The following is a 15,894-nucleotide window of genomic DNA, read 5'->3' on the forward strand; positions in this document are numbered from 1 at the left end:
GTGGATGTTCCTTTGAACGATCCAGCTAAAAACACTACAAGAAAAAATGTTTTTAATAACACCGAAAATGTGTTATCAAAACATACGATAACACTTTCTGATGTGTTAAGACCGACTATGTTATCGTAGGTTAGGGTACTTTACATAACACTTTATCAGTGTTATACAGATGTGTTATTGTATTGTCAACGATAACACAATTTCTGTGTTATTTTAATATATAGAAAAGTGTTGAATTATGTTATTTATAGTCAATTATATAACACTTTTTTTGTGTTATACTACACTTTAGTATGACACGTGTTATATTAGCTTAGAGAAACATAATCTTTTTTTACTTACACAAAACTAGGAAAACAAATATGAAAGTTGAAGCCAAATAAGGTAACATAAATAAATTTTTATTAATTACTCAAATGTAATTACAATATTTAGTCTACTAGTCTAGGCTTAAGAAATCATATTACAACATAATTTATGCCCAATTCAGATTCCTTTATCACTAAATACAAAACAAGAAATGTATACAAAAATTAGTGAAATACATTCTTCCATTCTTTGCATCAATATCTCGATGGCTTTGCAGTTTCTTTGAAAGTGTTATGCTTCAAAAACAGGTCAGTAAATGCCACCCTCAAGTTCTTAACCTCTCTATCTAATTCACTTGGTGTCCTTTGCCTGCAAGATCCTAGAAAATGGAGTAGGATCCACCAAAACTGAGATAAGTCTACAGATCAGTGCTTGAAGTATCATACAAAAATAAAACTGTAAAACCCACATAGCTCTTACCATTTTCTGAAAGTTTTTTCAAGACTACAGTATGTATTCCATCTTTTAGATACCACAAATTGTCAACAGCATCAACTAAATTACTTGTAACTAAACTATACTAAATTTCTTTGACTAGAATGATAGTAAATGTAGAAGCAAATATTACATCCTTATGTTAATAAAACAGATCTAATGATCCACAGCACAAAAACCAATTGTTATCTTAAAAAATAAAAACCAATTGTTATCCACAACTTAAAATACAACAAAAAAAATTTAGTCTCATAAGAAAAAGCATTCACTGCCCAAAATAGAGGCAGAGATTAGCTAACTTGTGTATATTTCAAAGCATCTATTCAAACCAATCACATCACAAGGCATATGGAATAAACACCACAAGGCAAAACCAGAAAACTAAAAATAACTAGGAAGCAGCCAATATGGAATAAACACCACAAGGCAAAGCTTTACAACCTTAATTAACTATCAGAATACCTTCAAGACAGACTGCTTTTTAGCTTTCTGAATGTGAATATTGGCAAGGAGAAGAATTAGATGTTCCCTCTGGTTGGCAACATTGTCTTCCTGGTTAGAAAACACATTATGAAAATTCAGAGAAGCATCAAAATATGAGCAATGCAGAAGAAAGAGCACATAGTCCAACCATGGAAAACAGAAATCAGAAGTACTTGGCAAAAATGGCCTGAATGGACAAGTAAAGTCATATCTCAACCTTTTTCTAGAGATTGTCTAGTCAGAAGCTATCTCCTTTAACATCTATTTTTTTAAGAAAAAAAACCTCAGAGCCATAGATAGTTTTCCAAACCATGAAATAGTCTTAGGAAGGGTACAATAATCAAATTTAGAGCACCATAACACTAGCTGCGAAAACTATTGTTAACTAGACATTTTTTGCCTTTGAAAAAGAGAGTAATGAAAAAATATTATTTTGTCAGTTAGGGACAAGTAAAGACAGCCATCTAATAGCAACAATGAAATAACAAAAGAACCATATTTTGCTCTCAGAACTGCAATATGAGTTTTGCTCAATACACCAGAGCATACATTTAGTTCAAATATTGTTAGATATTAGATGTTTCATGACAGCCATATATGTGATAATCAGGAAAACCCCACTCTGAACTTTGTCACAGTTGTCTCAAACAAAATGAAGAAAAATTTATATAAGTTTCATGCAAGTCAATACCTGAAATCAAGAATTTCAACATCTAGGAGTAATTATACACAATTATGTTAGGAAAAGAGATGCTTACCGCCCATGTAAAAAGAAGGCTGACTTTTGCCCTTTCCTTTCCTGTGTTCACCAACTGAAAACAGACAGTCTACTAAGTAACTTTCTAACAACAATATCAAATTCGTAAATTTATGACTAAAATATCATATTCTAGATCATGCTGAAATATTCACATACTTATTTAAGTCACACTTGTATAGAATTTAAAAATTAATAACAAAATCAATTCACACAGAAGAAAATACAAGGAATGATATTCAGCATATAATCACACCGAACAACATACATGAGCAGGGGAATTAATTTCAATAATAAAGAAGGGCAGGAAGAAGCGTCATCTTTTTAAAAACTGTAATCAAAGGACTCATTTAACAATATACCCAAGTAGTAACCTGATACTCGTTTCTCTACTTATGCTTGACATAAACAACTCAGCAGAAATTTTAAGCAACTTACTGATTGTTCAACATGGATCCAATTGTTCAACATGGATCTAATTCATCTGCCATTGATCCCATTTTCTGCATGAAGAAGTAAGCAATCCAATTCATGAATCAAGCTTTTGAAACTCATGAAACAACTTCAGTTACTAGTTCAGATCACATCAAACAAATTAGTTTCAAACACTACTATAAATAAGTAAGCAATCCAATTCACCAACATGCATTACTCTTTATGCATACTGTATGATATTGTATCTTAATGGTGAGCTTCATAAGAATCAACTATATGTTCAATATAATTTGACTAGCAAGTTTGAACTCAATTACCTATACTATATGCCTTTGAGACAAAGAAAGTATTCCAACCAAGCGATAGTACAGAAACTTGAAAATGAAGCCAATACTTTGGAGCTTGGTTTGGTGATTGTCCCAAGTAAGCTTGTGCATAGAACTTTCTCAAGTTCTTTGTAACATTGTCTAAACTTAAATACTGTGCCTTAATTCTAGTGTTCTTTTGACCTGAGTCAGTAAAAAATGCATCTAACTCGGTGTCAATAACAAAGGTTCACAAGAAACAGAAAATGAGACATGACAAGCAAATTTCTTAAGCTAAAAAGTACAGGGAATCCATGATTTTCTGTTTACATGAAAGAAAAAAAACACTAAAACACATGTATTTCTACTCCAAGCAATATGATCCAATTTTCAACTTCTTGCTACAACTTAGTAACTCTCCATTAAATCTATAATTCCTCCCTTTTTCTCTATACTTGATCAATAATCATGTAATTCTTTTACTGAACCTTGGAAGACATTTCTTATGCAGCCTAGGATTTGATTTTGAAACTAAAAGACAAACAATCATTCATTTATAAGCTATTTTGGTTGTACAAATTTTAAATTTAATTTCCCTTAAAACCAAATAGATTATTAGATAGATATGCATGAACCTCAGATGAGATGAACCTCATAAGTTGAAAATGAAATTGCTATACAGAAACATCACCATCACCAGTAAACTCAAAACCAGAGAGTACATGATCACCCAAAGACTATGTTTAGTAAAAGGGTTGGAAAAAGACAAGCTTCAGGTCCACAAAAGCACTACTCCTCAAACAAGCCATAACTTGCTAACACTGTCATAGACCCATTACAATTTTCTAGGCCAAATTTACTGTCCATATTAATACTAGTCATAAGAATATCAAATTAAAATAGCATAGAAAGTAAGTTTTTAGGAACTACCAACGCAAAAATTTCTACAGATTCCTTAATTGATTACAAAATAACTACAGCTCTTCTCTCCAATTGAAGAAAAGTATACCTCTCTTTCTCTATATATACACAATATATATATATGTGTATATATTTATACAAGAAAGCCTCTCCGAGACAAAATAGTAGGAATTACTATCATTAAACATAGAGGAAGTATATAAGTGGTATATACTTTCCCCCTCTCCTTTCTTACAAAGCTCATTATATCTCATCTCATGCAAGAAATTGTTGTCTTAGCCTAGAAATATATAGCTCACCTTCTAAAATTGAATACTTCATTAAACAAAAGGGCTCATATAGCATATTCTATCTGTCCAAGCTCATAATGTATATACAGTTTCTTTGCATCATTTTATCATGCACTTGTGGGGCATTGACCATTAGTTAAAGAGTAACATAGACCACAGTTACCTTACACTACCTTGAACCTCAATACAAACAAACATTCCAAAATCTAACCCAGAACTTTTTCAAAGAAGCAAAAGACAAGAGATATAAGGCAAGAAAACCTACCTCTGAAACCAGAGCAGAGGAGACCGACGGCAGATTAGCGGCGGCATGCAGCTTCAACAGTAGTTCGGGTGCCTTGGGTTCAATATCACTGTAATGTTCAAAAGATAAGAAATTCGGGTAAGAATAAACAACACTTATATTTTATCCTCGCAATTCCATCATGCCCATGTATTATATTATAAAAAGGGGTTATTGGTGTAGTGTTATAAGAAGTAGAAGCATGTATTTATACCAAAAGCCAACAAAAAGAAGACATGGACTTTGTAGTCTTTTGTTTCATAACTCCTAGACCATTAACAATAACATCGTTATCACTATTATCACTAACATTATTTTTTTTTCACCAACAATTGTTTTCAAGACTTCAAGACCATTAATAAACTAGTCAAAAATCATCAAAAAAAAAAAAGAAAGAACGATAATTAAGTCACTAAATTTGTAACTAAATGAATGCTAATAACAAAATAGTAGCAACATGATACTTTATTGAACTAGAATCATATGGCACAACACAATCAAACAAAATAAAAGAAAATGGAAAGAGCATACATATGCTTCAACAGTTATATATATGCATAAGGACCTACTACAAGATAAAAGATAACAAATATTAAATAAAGATTATAATGGAGATAAGACTCCTCAATTAAAGAAAAGGGAGACAACACTCCTCAAATAAAGCATGGATGCAATTATTACATAAATTTAAATGTAATTATTTTTCATTCTTTTAGCCCATGCCATTCATTTTAACATGCAACAATTGAAAGGGAAAAAAAAGCTATATAAAAGAAATTATTTATAAGTTACAATATCTTGTATGATGCAGGGCAAACCAAAATTTCAAAGAGAAATGGTGGCTTGTAACAAATCAATATTTTTATCCAACAACTTAACAAACTATCATATGTTGAATGCCCTTTCTGGAATTGAATTTATTTTCTTGTCAAAGCAAACATGCCTAGCTACCACCTTTATTCTCTTTTTTCTTTTTTCTTTACTTAAGCTTTGCCCAACTAACTTGCATGATGAATTTATATAATAATGCACCCTTTTATCTCATTACATAAAAAAGATTTATAACTCTTACACAAGGAGAGACCAAATTGGGAATAAATGCTCCATAATCATAATAAATGCAAGTTGACATGCTACCTTATTTCAGAGGAATTGAAGAAAAAATATGGTCAAGCATACATATATATTAAAAAAATATTACCATGTAATTATGAAATCTAAGCAAGCCTCGAATTTTAAGTGATAATCAATCCACTTTGGAAAAAATTTAAGTGCTCAAGGAATACATTGTTGTAGCTAAACCCTTACTATCAATAATTAGATTCATATAGAGCATTTATGAGTACGTGAGTCAGACAAAGAAGAAAACAAAAAAATACAAGCACTTATAAAATTATGAGTCATTTATAGCCAATGATTAAGTCTTGAAAAGGAAATAATCACGAAAGACTACTGTACTAGTAAATCCTTAACAATTCAAACTTAGAATTGTTTAGAAGACCAAGTTTTTCTATTACTTGTAACATGCATGAGAACTAGATTTGCTAAGTGGCCCATTAAAATGTACTAACAAAACACACCCAAAACACATGCAGCTTGGCAATTGCAAATGCAACAATGCTCATGTTTCATCAAATAACATATAACTATTGAGACAATTTATTTAATGAGAGTTACTGAAAAGTTAGTACTAACCAGCCCTTGTTCCTATTGATTCCATATCAGAATAATAAACATTATAATAGACATTACAAAGAAAGAAAATAAGTTGGGAAATCTTGTTCTCCCAAACAAAAGAAAGGAAAAAGAAAAGAAAAGAAAATTCAATTTGGTCCATGATTTGAACCAAATAAAAGCTCCTAGAAAAAGCCAATATTAATACCGATTGATTATGATAATACTAAAAATAATAATCAAATCAACCTCCAAACTTTCTCTTCTCTAATGGACAAAAACTACATGATCAATTGTTTTCTGGGGAACAGTATATATTGTCTCAGTTTTTTAAAAAACAAAAAAAATATTGTACACTTCTCTTTCAAAATTAGACATGTGAGCTTCTTTTTGTTCCCCTTTTAATTAAAATTCAAGAACTACAGTTTCAAGCAGATCAACATAGTTATATTGCACTACTAGAACAATTAATAGGCTTTTATACGTCATCATTTGTAGAGTATCTTCAAAACGTCGCTTTTCACACAAACATGTGCATTAGAATAATTGACACAAAAATGCTATTATGTTCTGTTTTTAATTTGAAGGAATATATCAATAACTAAAGTACATCTAATATCAATAAAGTGCATCCACAAAACACAGATATAAGTTTGAAAAAGTAACACCTAAAGCTTATGTTACAAGGCTTCATTATGTATCATTTTAATCATCATATTTCAAAACAATATAAGGAATGTAGGAAATACATCTTTTCATAGTAATTAGTAAATATACCATTTGGTCAGGGTGACTAGAAGATAGAAGCTCTTGGAGAACATACAATAGTTTTCCTTCTAAACCATCAGAAATGAGGTTTAGTGCCTCCTTCCGTATATCGACATCTCTCTGAGAGCCATTTCCTAGAGATACTGCATCAATAGTAGCAGTATAAAAAGAAAAATAATGAGTTTTAGAAAGTAGGATTTAAAGTTCAGCTGTAGATATCTAGCACTAGTTGAGGATGCCCAATAAAGGAAAATAAGTCTCTAAGGGATAACAACTGAGAACTAAATAAGTAAATCACTCATCATTCATTATAAAATTACAAGCATGCATGAGAATCCTCCTCGTACATTTCAGCAGGCACTGTCATTCAATGTAGTATTGAAGCAATACCTAAAACAAAATAGACAGAAAAGTAATGCAATTTCAAGAGCATGGAGGAAAAATCTAACATTCATAGAGAAAAGCTTCCTTTGAAGATAAGTGTTGAAACCCCATTCCTCTAGATAGAATTTGAAAATGAATTTGATAACATGGAAAGAAAAAGATAATAATAATAATAATAATAATAATAACAATAAGCAACTAACCACGTGAGGAAAGTCTTGAACTATAGAGTCAAGAACAACATTGTACTTCTCCAAAGATCTTTCAACGAGGATATATGACTAAACATCATCTAAACACTGTAACAAGCAAGATCTAATTATTCAGATGGTACAAAATAAAGAATATGATCTTAATAACAACTTCTTTGTATAATTCAACACTTATATTTTAGGAGAGTCCACATAAACCCAGAAATACACTTATTTAGAGTGTGCTAGGCGGGAGGAAGAAGTGGAAGAAAGGAAAGGAAAGGAAAGGGATGGGATGGGGGTTATTGGATGGATTTGGGTAGGGTGGTTGTTATGGAAAGATTTAGAAGGGAAGCCATTGGGCAATAAGAAACAAAAGATTGCAAAAAGTAATATTAAATTATTAAATATATTTCCAGTTTGCACGAAAATTTGTTTGACAAATATATTTCCAGGGCATCCATTCCAAGATTGAATTAAATATATACAAAAACTATAAATAGGATCATACTGTGTGAATTGTAAAACAGGGGTAAAAAAAAAGTTGAAATAATGTATAAAAGGGGTAGTTTAACTCAGCTACAAATAGAATTAATCAAGGAAACAAAAAGAAATCATGAAACATAAAGAATAAAACTATTTGCAAACAACTAAAACCAAACAATTTTAGAAAGGGGACCAAAGAAATAAATAAGTCTGTTGCATCCCATTGAGTCCCTAACCCTATGTGTAGCCAATAATCCCATTTTATCCAACTAGTACTAGATTTCCAATATAAGCACCAACTGAGGCATAGGACTCCAAAGTCTATTAGGTACCAAATTTCCAGGCGGTATGTCCTGAATCTAAGCATGCACTATAGCCAATCTCAGTCTAATCATAACTATGATTTATCACTAGCTAGAACTTGTTTCAGGAGATACAATAAGAACTTGCACTCTTAACGGTGGACCAATTCAACATCAAATACTAACATACAGCACAAAAGTGAGCCCCAGTTGATTAAAAAAAACAAATCTTTTGTCTAAATCATTATCTTGATTACTCAATCAACTCATTAGTCATGGAACCCAATAGTGATCTAAGACCTCTTTCTGTTTTTAAGGCCCTTGAGTGGGGACATTGGGAAAATATATGGCCACCAGACTATGGCAGCAACTAAAACCTTGTTACTAATGTACAAACACTTCTGTTACCCCCAAAACACAGGTAAAAATCACATCTTTTTCAGGGAAAATAGTATTAAGGAACAGAATGAAACATCTCTGAAAAATAAAAATAAAAATATAAGTAAAAACTGCAAGCAATATTCATTTAGTTACTATATTAGGATTAATATGTACTCTCAGAAAATTATGTTTGTCTATAAGATGGATGCATGTATTTATGTGTTTATTCAACTAAGCATCAATCAACGAAACTTAAACGAGTACTCTACCTGGACAAACCCATATAGGCCAAGAATGGACATAGCATTTGCACCAAGTACTTTTAATCCAAAGTCAACATGTGGCTGCAAAAAACATTGGAGACAATAATGAAAGAAGAAAATACAAATTTTTTTTAAGACAAGACCTAAAAGAGTGCCACAAATATAAATAAGTAAACAAATAAATAAGAGTGCCATCAAATTATAGAACTCAAAACTGATTCTGTATATCTAACCTCTCCTCGAATGATTAGTTGCAGTGAGAAATAACTAGACTCATAATAGAAAGAGGCCATATGAATCACAATACTGATATGAAAATTTACCAAGAAGATTTTTATACTTCAAGAATTCAACAACTGAGCCCCAAAATTTAGTCTAATGTATCATCAGAGACAGCTTAATAAAAATTTATATATTTATATATATTACATCAAAACAGATATACATGCTTAATAACTTCAATTTAGCATCAAGATGACATGATTTTATGACAAATATAAATCAGAGACGTAAATATGACATGATTTTATAAATTCGATCAAGCATAGAACCACCTACACTAACAGTAACCATTTCCTGCCCAATGACAATTACATGAAGTTTTGAATAAGATGTACATTACCGAAAATAAGATTGCACAAGGATTCAACAACTTTAAACCTCAGGTTGTGGACAGTCAGCTCTACTTCTGTGCACCGTAGTCAGAATGTCTCGAGAATACCCATTTTCCTGGTACAAATGGAAAAAGAAAAAGAGTCAGACCACTAAAAATCTTACAGAAAGATTAAATTATCTGGGACAGGCCTATGGCTACTAAAACTGTCAGTTAGTTTTCACTTAATTTGTTCGGGTAAAATGGCATCCTTGTTAAATCAAAAACAAAATTCAGAGCTTTAGTCCCTTTGATAGATTTGTAACAGGAACAGTCCATGCATTATAGACTAATTGTTCCCTTTTTAAAAGTTTACCAAATTGGACTAGTATGCATTTTTTTTGTAATAAAATAGATGGAAAACTAACTGTACAACTTTCAAAATTCTGGGCATACACGTATAGAATTTATAATGAAAATAACATATAACACATCTCTTGTAAGACTAAAATTAGAGTATGGATGTTCATCTCTTGTAATTTTCCAAACTAAAAAGCATACTTTCTGTCTTAATTATAGAATGAATCATGGACAATAATCAGCAGCTAGGTCAATCATCCTTGTAAAGTATCAGTACTAACAAACCAAACAACAAAAAGAGAGCTCATAATCAATAATTAGACTATAAAATTGCTGTAAAATAAATAATTATACAGTAAAGTTAATGAAAAATCCAAAAACTCACACAAACACAAATGAACACAGCCCAAATCTAAAGGACTATTATTAATTAAAACTGCCATATTCAAATAATTTAAAATATGAACCTAAACTTGTATCAAAGTAAGAACAAAATAAGTGAGGAAAGAAAGGTGCGAATAGAGAACAGAGAGTATAGAATCACCTTGCTAATTTATTTATATATCAAGATCAAGTATCATAAATGTAGCTCAATTTTGGAAACAAAACTAACATAAACGCTAAAATCAACAACTGAGCTGAGCAAAAGTACCATGAACTCACCTCAATGCACGAAGCCTCATCCGAGCCTCCAATCGATGACGACCCTCCCAAGAATTCGGCATCCGCTACTCGAATCCAACGTGAATGGTCCGGAGTCCCGACTTGGCAAGGATCGAATCGGTCTCATTGCTAGCTCCACCAGCCTCCACCACGATCCAAACGACTTCGTACAGCACCAGCATCAGCGAATGCATCAGACCGGTCATGTGAAGGGAGTAACCACAATGACGGTTCTAGGGTTCTTGACTCCAAATTGACGCCTCTGCTCCCTCTGAACCGTGTCAATAATCTGGTGCGCCTTCATGACCTCAGTCGGATTCGGATACGGCCAAGGTCTGATTCGGATCCCGTGGTGGCCAACCACCACACAACTAGTAGAACTACCAGTGAGGACAGTCCTATTCATCGGGAATTCATCACCGGAAGGATTCGAACGACGAAGGACTAGAATTTTGGGATTTCGGTGAGAGGTAGGGAGAGCTGGGAGTTTGAGGTTGTGGGGAAATTTCTGGGAAATTTGGAGAATTTCCTCTAGGAAAGTTTGGAAATTTTTTTAGAGGGGTCTCGGAGGTTCGGAAAAATTTCTAAATGTTCGGGAAAATTTAGGGTTTGGGGTTAGATAGATATGAGGGAGACAGAGAGTTAAGAGAGAGAATGAGATATGTACATTTAGAAAATGATAATAGCAAGTGAAATAATACAATATTTGTCACGATTATTTCATTTGCCGCCAATTATTTGTGCGCCATTTTTTTATGTCCTGCCAAATTTTATGTGTTTAGGATAACACTTTTTTAAAAGAGTTATACTTAAATGTTGTGGAAAGGGTTATTTGGTGTAGTGAAATCTTATTATATTACCTATCTTTAATTCATATTTTACTAACATGAGTAATCTTAAAATTTATATTGGCAAGTTCGATGGTTTTGGTGATTATAGGATCTGGAGGAGGAAGATAAGATCACTACTGGCTCAATAGAACTACTAAGGGTACTAGAGGATCCAATTGAATGGCTAGAAAATACTTCTAAGATACAGCAAGAAGAATTCTTAGAAACAGCTACTGGAATAATCATTTTTAATCTATCTAATGCTATCATTCAATTGGTGGATAAGGAAGAGACCCAACCAAGATATGGAAGAAGTTGGAGTAACCGTTTCAACAAGAATCACTAACAAACAAGATTTTTTGAAGGAAAGGATATTTGGATACAAGATGAGTCACACCAAGACTCTTGAATAGAATCTTGATTAGTTCCTAAAGATGCACATAGAGTTAGCAAACCTAAGTGATGAGAACCAGGCCATCATCATACTCAACTCACTTCCAGATTCCTACAGGGAGGTTAAAACAACTATCAAATATGGTAGAATAGAGATCACTCTTGAAGAAGTAATCTCATCTCTCAAATCTAAAGATCTTGAAATGAAAAACGAAAGACTCGGGTCATCAAGTGGAGAAGTGAATTTTAGTCAAGGCAAGCCTCAGCATAAGAAATATCATCATAATTAGGGCAGAAGTCAACACCGAGGACACTCTAGGGGACCCAATAACAACATAGGTAGATCAAGTTCTAGAGGACCTAATGACCAGAAAGGGTGTTAACATTGTGGGAAACCAGGACACTTTAAAAGAGATTGTTATTTCTTGAGAAGAAAGAATAAGTTCAGGGCAGAAGGACAAGATTTGGAAACAAATAAATTAGACTACCATTCATTCAAAAATAAATCAGAGCAGGCCAATATAAGCAGTGGTAATGACAGTGGAGAAGTCTATGTCTCAGCTACAACATTCACAGACGATTGGATACCAGATTCAAGTTGTAATTTTCACATGACTAACACAAAACAAATTTTGACTGATTTTAGGGAATCAACAAGAGGGAAAGTCATTTTGGGAAACAACCAATCATTTAAAATAGAAGGATTGGGTATAGTAAGTTTCAAAATGTTTGATGGGGTTGTAAGATCACTAATAGGTGTCAGGTTTGTTCCTAATCTTGCTAGAAATTCGATTTCAATTAGTGTTCTAGATGACATGGGTATTGTGAGTAAAATTGAGGCAGGTACAATGAAACTAAGTAAAGAGGCAATGACTATCATAAATGGGCACAAGCATGAAGGCTTATACTACCTACAAGGAGAACTAGTGACTCAATGCAACAATACCATGACACAAGCAACTGAAGATAAAAAGGTTGTTTTATGGGATAGAAGATTGGGGCACATTAGTGAAAAGGGGCTACAAATCCTAAGTGAACAGACCTGTTTGGCAAAGACAGAGTGAGCAAGGTGGACTTCTGTGAATCGTGTATACTTGGTAAGCATCATCGGCTAGGTTCAAGACAGGGGCACACAAAACTAAGAAAATTATAGAATACATACACTCGGATTTGTGGGGTCCTGAAAAGACTTCTACTCATGGGGGGTGTTCTTATTTTATGTCAATAATAGATGGCTATTCTAGGAAAGTTTGGGTGTTTCTACTTAACAATAAAAATGAAGCTTTTCAGAAGTTTGCTCAATAGAAAACATTAATGGAAAACCTTACTAATCATAGAGTCAAGACCCTAAGAACTGATAACGGGCTAGAATTTTGTAATGATCAATTTGATCTATATTGTAGGGAAGCTGGGATTCAAAGTTATAGAACAGTTTGGTTAACCCCTCAACAAAGAGGGGTTGCTGAGAGGATGAACCGAACATTAATGAACAAAGTAAGATGCTTAATGTTACAATCAGGATTAGCAAAAGGTTTTTGGGGAGAGGTTGTACTAATTGCTGCTTATCTAGTCAATAGGTGCCCATCTAGTGCTATTGAGTGAAAAACACTCGAGGAAGTTTGGACAGGAAAACCACCTGATCTATCAAACTTAAGGGTATTTGGTTGTGCAGCCTATGCACACCAAAGTGTAGGTAAGCTAGAACCTAGAACTCTAAAGTGTGTTTTCTTAGGCTACCCCGAGGGCACTAACGGATACAGATTATGGGTTAAAGAGAAATCTGGACTTAAAACTATACTAAGTATGGATATTGTTTTTAATGAAGATGTTTTTCCATGCAATACTAACCCTATTTCAAGTGCATATTCAAGTGCATATGCTAGTTTAAACACAAACCATGCAGGTACAATAATAAACTATCATGCAGAAATGGATCAACATAAAACAACACAAGCAGAACCTCATCAAAATGAACCTAACCAAGTAAGAACAGATCAAGCAGAACAGATTCAAGAGGATAATACAGGTCAGGTGGAACCTAATTGTGGATACCAAAATTTTGCTTGAATGAGACCGCCGCCTCGTGGCCCTCAGTGTATAGGCTTAGGATGGAAATATCCCTCACATCCCTGCGTCTCGCGCCAGGGTCTCGCGAACACCGCCTCGACCACGCCCGTGCGTCTCGCAGACACCTCCTCGGCCACGCTCTTGCATCTCGCGCCACATAGGTCTCGCGGACACTGCCTCGGCCACTCCCCTGCGTCTCGCGCCCCATAGGTCTCGCAGACACCGCCTCGGCCACTCCCCTGCGTCTCGCGCCCCATAGGTCTCGCAGACACCACCTCGGCCACGCCCCTGCATCTCGCACCAGGGTCTCGCGGACACCGCCTCGACCACGCCCCTGCGTCTCACGCCAGGGTCTCGCGGACACCGCCTCGACCACACCCTTGTATCTCACGCCCCATAGGTGCCTCGCAAGGTCATCATGCATTGGCTATTCGGGAGATGCCTTGCACACCTGCCTTACCCATCTACCTAGACACAAGGGCATCACCTAGCGAGGCCCATCTCGCCCATCTCGCCCATATCGCCTACCTGCCGTGATGTCGGTCACGCATAGGACATATGCCACTTGCCAAAGCATCCATAGCCAAAGGCATGCCTCGCCATAGGCCCATAAGCCTCACTATGTGAGATGCCATGCCTTGCGCTCAAGGGTCCATGCGAGACCCCACATCTTGCCGGGATGAAGACCCGTGAAAGGTGCCTTGCCTCGCTATATCTTCCATGACGATCCATAAGTTCTACAACACTTAACAAAATGTAAGAAAGTCTGGCAAAAAGGTGTATCTTTGAAATAGTAAAAAGAACCATCAGGTACAAGGCATGCCCATGAGTACGGAATATACGACCCTGAGGATGACAGAGGCGCAATTCTGACATCCGTTCCTGGCAAGTAATGGAAGTACGAGGAGTGGTGGCATGACCTGCATGACTCTGACCACAAACAAGCATCGACACCACGATCCTCTGCTCCACCACAACCTGTGCCACTACCATGACAGTGTACCCAAGTACCTTCTTGTCCCCTGAGACCACCTTGTATCAGAGGCCATTAGAGCCAAGCTATAAATAGACCTCCACCCCTCAAACTAAGGGGTGGGGAAATTCTTGTAATTCTAGGCTATTCAAAGAGCAATATACATGTTTTCTTTCGTTATTCTCTAAGTTTCCATAAGTTTTCCTAAGAATATAGGTTCTTGGTTAAGTCTTTGAATTTTCTGACATTAATTCATTAACGAGTTCTCACCGTCAACACTAATCTAGAAGAACAAGAACCAGCTAAAACATTGGCAGACTACCAGCTTACTATAGACAAAACAAGAAGAATCCCTAAACCTACTAAGAAATTCAGTTTTAATGCTTGGGAAGAGGTGTTGGCTTATGCTTTTGTGAGTGCTATTGGACTAGACAGAACTGAACCTGCTACTTATGAGGAAGCTATGAGAGATAAGGATTCTAGGCATTGGGCCATAGCTATGAATGAAGAGATGGACTCATTAATGAAGATCAGAACCTGGAAGTTGGTAAATAGACCAAAGGGCAAGAATGTGGTGTCATGTAAATGGTTGTACAAGCTAAAAGAGGGGAGAAATAAGGAAGAACCCATAAAATTCAAGGTTAGACTAGTTGCAAAGGGTTTTACACAGAAGGATGGAATTGATTTTACTGAAATTTTCTTACCAATGGTTAAGTACAAGACTATACGAATCAGTCTCTCTATTACTACACAATATGATCTAGAGGTTGATCAGATGGATGTTACCACAACTTTTCTACATGGGGAACTAGAAGAAGACATCTATATGGAACATCCAAAGGGATATGAAGTTAAAGGAAAGGAATATATGGTTTGTAAGCTAATCAAATCCCTATATGGTTTAAAATAGTCACCAAGGCAATGGAATAAAAGGTTTAATTCTTTTATGAACAAGAAAGGGTTCTCTAGGAGCTACTATGACACATGCCTATATTATAAGGGATCTCAGATTAAGGATGTGATCTACCTACTGTTGTATGTGGATGATGTGCTTATAATAAGCAAGGAGAAAACTACAGTAGACCTAATGAAGGGCTGGCTAAAATTAGAGTTTGAAATAAAAGACTTGGGATTGGCAACTAAGATCCTAGGCATAGGTATACACAAGGACAAAGGAAAATGAGTGCTTACTCTATCTCAGGGAGACTATGTGAGAAGAATCATTGAAAAGTTCTCAATGAAGAATGCCAAGACAACTAAGCAACCTATGACATATCAATACTACCTTA

At 34.8% G+C, this 15,894-nt stretch overlaps 1 long non-coding RNA gene across 7 annotated transcripts; it reads right to left on the minus strand.

Moving 5' to 3' along the window:
* Nucleotides 1–385: 385 nt before the first annotated feature.
* LOC133791066 (uncharacterized) lies at nucleotides 386–11,022 on the minus strand. 7 transcript variants are annotated; one of them, XR_009874115.1, is made up of 10 exons: nucleotides 10,343–11,021; nucleotides 8,734–9,456; nucleotides 7,308–7,403; nucleotides 7,068–7,110; nucleotides 6,730–6,863; nucleotides 4,261–4,348; nucleotides 2,483–2,547; nucleotides 2,046–2,099; nucleotides 1,267–1,356; nucleotides 386–688 (listed from the first exon to the last, which is right to left on the minus strand). It is a non-coding gene; the product is annotated as an uncharacterized LOC133791066 (long non-coding RNA). The 7 variants fall into 7 exon arrangements; XR_009874116.1 differs by having other exon boundaries at nucleotides 7,041–7,110; XR_009874113.1 differs by lacking the exon at nucleotides 7,068–7,110 and having other exon boundaries at nucleotides 8,734–8,808; nucleotides 9,350–9,456; nucleotides 10,343–11,018.
* Between the last annotated feature and the right edge of the window lie 4,872 nt (nucleotides 11,023–15,894).

Source organism: Humulus lupulus, chromosome 7 (genome assembly GCF_963169125.1).
Source record: "Humulus lupulus chromosome 7, drHumLupu1.1, whole genome shotgun sequence".
Classification (NCBI taxonomy): domain Eukaryota; kingdom Viridiplantae; phylum Streptophyta; class Magnoliopsida; order Rosales; family Cannabaceae; genus Humulus; species Humulus lupulus.